Below are 9,977 nucleotides of genomic sequence, written 5' to 3'. Positions count from 1 at the left end.
GAGAGAGAGAGAGAGAGAGAGAGAGAGAGAGAGAGAGAGAGAGAGACGCACGCACACTCTCTGTCTCTCTCTCTCTCTCTCTCTCTCTCTCTCTCAAATGTAGGCCCAAATTCCTGGGCACATGCACATGTGTGCAAATATATGCACCCCCTGCCACACACACACACACACACACATGCATCCTGACAGTTGTGCACACACATTTCCCCAGCACACACTCACCTGTGAGCACATACACCCCCCCCAATACGTGTGCACCCYGRRCACAMAKAAMAYMTYSCRGCATKCACAMSYCSYKCMCACACAGACACTGAGCACACCCTGACACACACGCGCACACACACCCAGACACACACACACACACCCCTCCTTCTGCCCACACAACCCAGATGGACACAAGTGTCTACGTGCCCCCACCCATCCACACTACCTGTGCACCCTTCCCCTCTATGAGCCTTGGCATGCAGCTCCCCATGCACCAGTACCACTGTGCCTCGCACCCGAGCTTCGGGCCTCAAATACACCCCTGTGCACCCCCCTCACTGCTTCCCAAGCCCCTCTCCATCTCCCACCACTGTCCAAACTTCTACCCACACCATAACTCCCAACACCCCCTTCCCCAGCACCAGCCTCCCCAGTCCAGGCGGGCACCCAGGGAAGGCCCCGGGAGTCCCTGGGGAGCTGTTAGCAGCAGCTGGTGTCCCCTGAGCACCTCTGCCAGTGCCTGGTGGGGCCTTGAGCACTGGGGAGGGGGCTGGATGGCCCGTGGGGAACCCAGGCAGGGACCAGCTTCTCCTGAGGGGACATTTCTGGCAATTGCAACAAACCAGCAGTGCCCAGGCATCAGTGCAGGACTGCCAAGCCAGCCTGAGTCCCTGCCCTCCCTCCTGGGCCCTCTCCTCGGGGAGGGGCAACTTGAATTTCCCCCCTGCACCTGGCCTCTTCCCTTGTTTTTCCCCTGCTGTGGGGCTGCCCCACACCCCATCAGCTCCCGGGAGGACTGCCGGCTCTGGGATCACAGCTTCTTCCCTTCCTCCCTCCCTCCCTTACTCTCTCCCTTACTCCCTCTCTTCCTTCCTCCCTTCCTCCCTCCCTCCCTTCCTTCCTTCCTTCCTTCCTTCCTCTCTGCCTCCCCCCAACGGTGGGGCGACCCCCCAGACATCCCTGTCCTCAGCCCTTCCCCTGGCACAGGCAGTGCCACCTCGGGGCCCTGCTCGGGGCTGCCCATGAGGGGTGGGGGGCTCCAGGGGCTCCCCCACTGGGGCAGCAGGGACCTGGCAGCACTGGGCAGGGCTGGGCGAGGGTTTTCCCGGTGGGGCTGGTGTGGATGGAGGGAGGGAGCAAGGGGCCCTGGAGCCCTCAGTGCCCTGGGAATGGCGGGGCCTGGGGCTGGTGGCGTCAGGGCTGGAGCTCCTCCTCTCTGTTGTGGGTGATGCGAAGTGGGTGTCAGGCTGCCAGGCAGCCTCCTCACACCCAAGGGGTCTCAGCAGTGAATGGGAGCCCCAGGCATGGCACGGCCCCGCTGTGGCCCTGGGCAGCGCTGCCGGCCACTCCTCCAGTGGCATGAGGAGCTGGACTGGGACTGGGGCTGGTGCCGAGTTCAAGGAGGCCCAGACCAGCCCGGCCTCTCGTCGCTTCTCCTGGTGCCCCATGGGATGTGATGTGGGGTTTTGTCCCTGCCCGCAGTGTCCTTCTTGGCAGCCTTAGGCCCTGTCCATCCTCCACTCCCATCTGTCTAGCAGTTGTTTGGGTGCTTTGGGTCTGCCCTTCCTCCCAATCCATGTCCTAGGTGGGTACCCTTCACCTGCCTCCCCCACCCACAATTGTCCCCTCTGCTGGGGATTTCAGATACGCTTGATGGCCTCAAAGTGGTGACATGACAGTGATCTCATGGTCCCCATCCCAGCCCTGTCCCCTGTCCTGAGGGGTCAACAGCCACAGAGAGCTATGTGTGGAGGCCAGGGCAGTTCCCATGGGCTGCGTCTGCTCTCCAGCCTTGGTCCCCATTCCCCTGCCAAGCTGCGTGTTATTTGGCTGGCTCTGCCTAGCTGGTCCTCCCTCCTCTGGGGCAGCAGCTGCCTCCTCTGCCTTGGCCCAGGCTTGCTCCTGCTCCTGAGGCAACCCAGACCAGCACCCCTAGCAAAGAGCTGGAGACCAGGCTGGGAATCGTCCCTGCCTTGGTGTGGTGATCTGAGGAAAAGCTGCATCTTCCCTCCCAGCCATCATTTCCCTAACTCCGTGGGGCTGTGGAGGATTTCCTGAAGCTGGACAGTATTGTTGTCTCCTTTGAGCAGCTGGACGATCTCCACAATTAGGATCTGCCCAGAGAGTGCCAGAACCTGGCATCCCTGCAGGGCCTGCGCATGCCCCATGTGGTGTCCGCTGACTGGCTGGTGTCCCCCATGCTGCTGCACTCTGGCACTGTCCCCATCTACATGCAGATGCTGGAAGCCTTGTCCCTGCCCCAGGAGGCCCTGGAGCTCCATGTCTGGGCAAAGAGGCTCCAGCATGAGTGGGGCTTGCCCAGCTTGTCTGCAAAGTCGCTGGGCGCGTTTACCCCCCAGGCACCAGAATCAGCCGCCAAAAAACACCGACCAGAGTTCCACATCCAGCTCCTCCTGCAGAATCCACCCTGCGCACCCCAAGGCAGCTGGCACTGCTTGGAGCCACAGCCGGACCCCTTCCCGCACGACCAGACCAGCCAGTATGTGTGAAGAAGTACTGCAAGGTCCGGCTTGGCACTTCCCCTGCCCTGGTGTCACAATCCCAGAGAGCAGTGCCTGGGGAGGGGCGGGGGGCAGCTTGCCCAGGCGATCGCCCCCAGCCAGAAAGCCCTGGTGCCCAGCAAGGCAGGGAGCAGACCAGGGCGAAGCAGTGGCTGTTCCCGGACAGCCTGTGTCGAGGCGTCAGGCTGGAGCTGGAGGAAGGTGGTGCGGAAGCTGGAGTCTGGCTTCTGGAGGTCGGCATGGAGCCAGAGCCATGGGCATCAGCTGGAGGAAAACCTGTGCCAGGAGCCAGAGGTGCAGAAGGCCTGCCCTTATGCCCTCGCACCCAGGCCTGGGGGGCGGCGTGTGCCCGGCCTGGCCTGTGTCTGCCAAGAAGCTCTCGCAGGCCAGCACCGAGAGCGAGCAGGAGAGGCTTGGGCCCCGGGCCAGCAAAGAGGAGGCCACCAGGCACCAGGACAGCGGCTGGATGCCAAGGGGGACAAAAGGGGCTGCTCACGGGAGAAGAGGGCGCTGGTCGGCACTCGTCTGCCTGAGCCCTGCGCTTCATCCCCACACACTGTGCAGTATGCTGATGAAATCCTCTCTCTACCTAGCCTCTGTGTGGGTGTGCCCCTCTTCTGAGTGTGGGTGTGCAAACTGCTGGTGAACTTCAAGAATTCAATGGAGGAGGATCCTGAAGATCTGAGCTCTTCTGGTGGTGTGTAGGCAGTGGTGGCTAGAGCTGGGGTGAGGGCTGTACAACAGCTGGGCTCCCTGGGATGGGTGCAGAGTCTGAAGCCCCTGTCCCTTCCCCCTGAGCCTGGGATGAGCTCAGGAAGGAAGGGAGCTGAAGGGGAGCAGGTGAAGGGAAGCAGGTGACAGGGAAGGACCAGAGGGTGAGTGGAGATTTCCTATCACTCCTGTCCATGCTCTGGCCCTGGGGTATTTCCTGGGTTTCTGTCCATGGCAGGCAGGGGCAAGGGAGACTCCTGCACAAAGCCCTTCCTCCTCAGAGCCCTGCGCAGGGTAGAGCCTGATGTGCTGATCCAGGGTTGCTGAGCTCAGTCGAAGGGTGACATTGACCCCTGTGCTCCCTGCTGGGGCTCTGCTGTCCCCTCCTTTTGCCGGGGGTCCCTGCCTGTCCTGGGGCTGGGCAAGGATGGCCTTGCTCCTCCTTTCCTCGCTGAGGTTTGAAATACAGCATTTTTGCATTGGTCTGGACCTGCTCCATTTTCCAAGAAAAAAGAGAACTTGACTGTGAGCACTTGGTAGTGGTTGTCATGAGTGAACACTTGGGCAGAAGCATGTTTCACCTGTAAACAGACTAGTAGGCATGGTGTCAGTTTGGGTGGAGAGAGGAAGTGCAAAGGTGAAGGTGTTGTGGGGCTGAAATAGGCATACCAGGGCCAGGATAGGGTCCCAGCAGAGCTTGTAAGTAATCATTTTTTAGTGGTTCTGGTGTGTGAACAGCCAAGGCAGAAGTATGTTTCATTAGGGATTGTGCCAGTAGGCATGGTGTCAATTTGGGTAGAGAGGAAGGGCAGAAGTGCAGTTACTGTGGGGCTGGAACATGCATGCCAGAACCAGCGTTGGTGCTGAAGAGTACTTGGCTGTGAGCACCTCTTATTGGTTGTTGTGAGTGAACGCTCGGACCAGAAGCGTATTTCATCTCTGAACCTACCAGTAGCATGTCTGAACCTACCTGAAGCACGTCTTGAAAGAAGTCATTTATAGGGAAGAGTTTTGCAAGGGAGTACACTAAATTCACTTAACTTTAGAATAGATAGTGTTGTACAGTCATGGCAAAATGTATCCTAGAGAAAAAGAGTTGGGAGAGGAGGGTACAGCTCCTTATGGAAAGGCCACATAAAGAGTGGATATGTGGAGGAGTGCAGATTGCCAGGGGAGTAGCCAGGGCCAGCTACCCTCTAAGGGACAGGAACCTGAGCATGATAACACAGCTGACAGGGTAAGGGCCTCACTGGCCAGGATCTATAGCTCCACAGTACCCACACAAGGCAAGAAGGACTGGAGATAGTAGCCAGGTTCAGCTAAGAGTCCAGATCATCCAGCAAGCTCATGGTGATGAGACAGGGCTGAGGTCAAGCCAGAAAGCCAGCCCACAGGTCAGGATCAGGCCCAATAACTATAACCAGAGTGAGATACGGTCCAGTGATCACCAGGCAGGTCCACAGTGAAAAGACAGGTCCAAGGTCAAATTGGGAAGTCAGTCTGTGGATCAAGGTCCAGATAAGTGGGGTCCGTAGCCAGGTATGGTCATAGCTGTGGCTGAGCTAGAGACTGATACTCCTGTGACATAGCTAGGTCAGGACTGAAGACCCACAACTGAGCTTAAATGGAACCATGGGCAAAGGGTGTGGGTAGAGGCCCGAGATGAGTTTGGTCAGGGCCATTAAGGTCTATTAGTGCCCTCAGGGCTCTGATACAGATCACCCTCTGGAGTTTCTCATGCCTCTGAGATCTGCACCAACAGAGCAAGGCAAGAACTGAGGTTAGAGAGGATGCCTAGGTTTCTAAATTGAAAGCCTAAAGGAGAGCAGGATTATAGCTGTGCCATGCAGAGCAACTATGCTTTATCTGGAGGATGGAAGAAGGTAAATGTCCTGTGGGGATAGCAGGCTGCATGCAGGAGGCCAGGTTTGTATCCTGTGTTCATAGCAAACATATGAATCACTCTCCAGGCTCATTTCTAGATGAGAGGACACTTTGGGAGCTGATAGCAATGAAGGCCCTTTGGGCTGTGTAAAACAAAAAAGGAAGAACAGTAATTCATGCAGTATCATTGCTTCCTCTATTTTCTCTCTCCTCCAGAGAGAGAAAGCTGTAGAGATGTAGAAAACAGCTTCTGAAGACAGAAGAGAGACAAGGTCTTCAGCCAAGGAGCCTGTGTCCTGACTGAAAGCTGTGCACCATTATGAGTTCATCACTTCCATCTTCCAGGGCCTTCTTTACTGAAGAGGTAAGCATCATCCTCAAACTATTCTCATTTGTCACCTCTTACACAGGGAACCTCAGAATAGGATTCATCTCACCTAATATATATGTAAATGAAAGTGGAATTCAAATCGAGAGGAAGGAGGATCCTTGCTCACTCATGACAGGGAAGACAATAATGTGGGTGTCATGGGATATTTGTGGTACAGGTGGATGAGGAACAGTGTTTTCACCCCGGCACACTCACAGAGAGAGAAATGGAAACTTTGGTTGCACTAGGATCACTGAGAGGGGAGCGTGGCAAGGGGATATTCAAGTGGTTCAATTCACCCACTATATAAAGGGGCAACTGGGGAGGAGGCTTCCTAAAGAGAAAGAGTCAAAAGGCATGCAGGTAGCTGGAGCAGAGTGGAGGGGAGAGAGCTAGAGTTTTTGTCGGATAAGAATTTCCTGTTCCTACCAACACATTCCCGCTAGCATGGTCCTCATCTGGGGATTTGTATCATTCCCTGTATTAGAGGCACAAGGAATGAAATGAGAAAAAGATCTGATTATTTCAGAGCGTGTGGTTTCCACCACTGATGAAAGTGACCTCATGCCTGTGAATCAAAAGTGACATTTACACTAGCTGGGGAACTAATCCATCTCTCATACACATGTCCCCAGCAGAGGAATGTCTCCGTTTCACTGAGATGAATCCTGGAAGACGTGATATCTAAAATCAATAAAGCAAGCAGAAGGAAAGAAAACAAAACCAACACTCAGATTCTGCCCACCCCAGATGACAGCGTCAGCAGCATTGGGATATGGAAATTAGCAGATATAGCAGGTAGTGTTTGCAGTGTAAAAGAGCTGAGCTCAGCCCCGGATGTATTAACGCATAGTGAGCAAGTAATTTTGTGCCAGTTGCAGTGGTCACCTCAGGTTATCTAGTATTGTGGGATGGTCAGCACCTGACAGGCTTTCCCCAGAAGGGAAAATAGCTGTATAAGGGAAGGTTGTGCAGGGACTTCAGAGAATCTCTCTGGAAGACAGAAATGTATTCCAAACCACAATGTTTTAAAACTGGCTTATTTTCTGAGTCACATTGGGCTATTTCACTTGGAACAATTTAGATTAGCCGAAGTAATGTTTATGGAGAATTTTATCTCTGATGTTCACACATAAAGTCATACATGCATGCACACACACACACACGATCATTTCCCTGAGTGTAGCTAATTTGCAGGCTTGAGCCATCTGCAATGGGTTGATAGATATGACCCAGGGCCAGCGGATAACCTGTGTCCTCTGGAGTGGCAGCTGGAGGTCAGGCAGGATTGCTTAGGCCATCTTGTGAGGCACCAGAAGCAGATGTGGGGGTAAAGGAATTCAATCCCTGATCCATGCAGGAGTCTAGTGAGGCAGCCATCTGAACGAAGGGAGGGAGAAGTCTTTTACACAGACATCAGCATCTGGAGTCACTTCCAACACCTACACGAATCTGTCCTGGCCTCCAGTCACACTGCTTGTGCAGAGCTTTCAGGTACACTGGGGCATCTCAGTAGGCACTGTGTATATAGGGGTCCAGAACAGAACTGATCTTCTAAATGTAATGCCCAGAGCTGCAATTGAAACCCACCTCTAAGCTGGTCATTTTGACTGTTAAGTAAGGTTCATTTCCCCAAACTCCCATTGTAGACTCACATTTTAGCAAATGAATGGAAAGGGGGATTTCCTCAATGCAATTCATTTTACTGAAGACAGACAGCTGTGTTATTCATCCAAATATCAGTTTCAAGGTGGGATGAATTATGCCTTGCAAGTTTCTATTTCTCACTACCAACTATCAAGGCAGTTGAAATAACACAGTCAAAGGTAGGCATCTACACTGTTGAGGTCAATGATAAGGAGAGGGGAATCCTGTCTCTGCTCCTTCATTTTTCACAGAATCGCTGAGGTTGGAAGGGACCTCTGGAGATCATCTAGTCCAACCCCCCTGCTCAAGCAGGGTCACCTAGAGCACGTTGCACAGGATTGCATCCAGGCGCGTTTTGAATATCTCCAGAGAAGGAGACTCCACCACCTCTCGGGGCAACCTGTTCCAGTGCTCTGTCACCCTCACAGTGAAAAAGTTTTTCCTCATGTTCAGATGGAAGTGTCTGTGTTTCAGTTTGTGCCCATTGCCTTGCGTCCTGTCGCTCGGCACCACTGAAAAGAGTCTGGTCCCATCCTCTCGACACCCTCCCTTCAGATACTTGTACACGTTGATAAGATCTCCTCTCAGCCTTCTCTTCTCCAAGCTAAACAGGCCAAGCTCTCTCAGCCTTTCCTCATAAGAGAGATGCTCCAGTCCCCTAATCATCTTTGTAGCCCTTCGCTGGACTCTCTCCAGTAGTGCCACATCCCTCTTGTACTGGGGAGCCCAGAACTGGACGCAGTACTCCAGATGTGGCCTCACCAGGGCTGAGTAGAGGGGGAGAATTTTTGCAATACTTGCTTTCCTCTCTGGAAGAGTTTTGACAGGACAAATCCTTGCTGGCTGTGGTTCAGCTAGCTGCTTCTGTCTCTGATTTTTCTAGTATTTCCTCAGGACCTGAAATTAAGCTGACAGAACTACAGTTTCTTTGATAGTCCTTTCATCTCTTCCTTGAAGGTCAGTGCAACACTTCCTTCTGCCAGATCTCTGAATATCCTCAGGGGGGATTACGGTAAGTCAAGCTGCTTGGAAAATGTTTCCCTTTTCAAGGTTTTTTCCCAAGATATTCTTCCTTCTTTCAGCATGGCTTTTCATCTTGTATACACTGCTGCTAATGGGGTCCATCAGCTGATAACAGTTGACTTTTTTATGAAACACAAAAATTAGGAGGACTTTTCTTATTTCTGTCTCCTCAAAGTCATGAACATCTTGTGGGGAGTTTTCCCTCCCTAATAAGAAATAGCCTACTGTTTCCTTTCTCTTTAGGCTACAACAACATTGGTGTCTTCAGATCATGGTCACACTCCATCCCATATATCCTGATAGTTCAACCATGGAGATATCAGCTCCTACTTTGGCTGTTGTCTGGAATGAGTTACCATTCTCACTGCCAGGGGGAAAGTGCACAGGACCCAACTCCTCCACACAGCACTGTACACAAAAAGCTGGAGACACTGGCCTTGGGAACTTAAACAACCTGAGCACAGCTCCCAAAGGTGGTGGAAGCAATTTGGGTGAGATTCATGACCCTCTCTTTTAGACACTTTGGATCAGATTTAGCTGCCCATATACAGGCATCTAGTGTTTTTTGAGGGAAAAACTAGGTCTCCTGTCTGGATGCCAGAAGGAGCGTGTATATCTGCCAGCACCCTGAGGATCTCTTGACCTTGGCAAATGGCACCTTGGTGGGGGATAACTAAATGAAGGCCCATAATATAAATGCATAGTCATTGCAGTCTTCCTTCAAAACAAATGAGGACCTCTAAAATGTATCAGCCTTAAAGTGTTCTGTGATTTTGACTATAAATCTCTGTTACTAAAGCTGTGATTTCTTCTACCATCACTTTGCAATCAACATCCGACTGAAAGGTGAGGAAGTGAGTCAGGTGCCTAACGCCAGTTTAGATTCACCTAAGGAATCAAAGTCATTGATTTGAGACTGCCAACTATGACATGGGACAAACAAGAGACCTGTGCTTTTGTAGAGCTGAGGCTGGAGTTCAAGGAGGATGCCCAGGGGAGTCTGGTATGGATTTAGGGACCTATGTTTGGACAGGAACCTCCAGCTTGTTTTTCTGAAAGCTCTCCAAAGAAGTCAAGCACTTGTTCTGTGAATCATCACAGAAAACAAACCTCTTCTGTGGTAAAAACTATTAGTTAGAGTTAATTATCAGCTCTGTGGCTGCTATATTGACCTTGCCTCCTTTTGCGTTAACTGTGATATCCTACATTCACGTCATCACCACCATCCTGAAGATCCCTTCCACCACAGGGCTGAAAAAGCCATTTTCCACCTGTTTCTCTCACCTTACTGTGGTGACAATTTTCTATGGATCTGTAATGCTTTTGTATCTGTCACCAAAAGTAAGCACCATCAGACACCTCACCAAAATGTTCTCTCTCTTCCACACTGTCGTGAGCTCCCTGACCATCCCCTTATATACAGCTCGAGGAATACAGAGGTAAAGGAAGCTCTGAAAAGGGCAGCCAAGAAATACAGTTCCAGAAGATGGTAGACATACATACCATCCCATTCTTATATGACAAAATGAGAGAAAAAGAGAGGACCGCCTGCTCTAGAGTCCTGTCCTCTATGGCAATCTTGTGGTTAGGGTGTGGGCACTCCGCTGATGCGCTGG

The sequence above is a fragment of the Apteryx rowi genome, unplaced genomic scaffold (assembly GCF_003343035.1).
Source record: "Apteryx rowi isolate R43461 unplaced genomic scaffold, aptRow1 scaffold_329, whole genome shotgun sequence".
Classification (NCBI taxonomy): Eukaryota; Metazoa; Chordata; class Aves; order Apterygiformes; family Apterygidae; genus Apteryx; species Apteryx rowi.
This window is presented reverse-complemented; position numbering follows the sequence as displayed.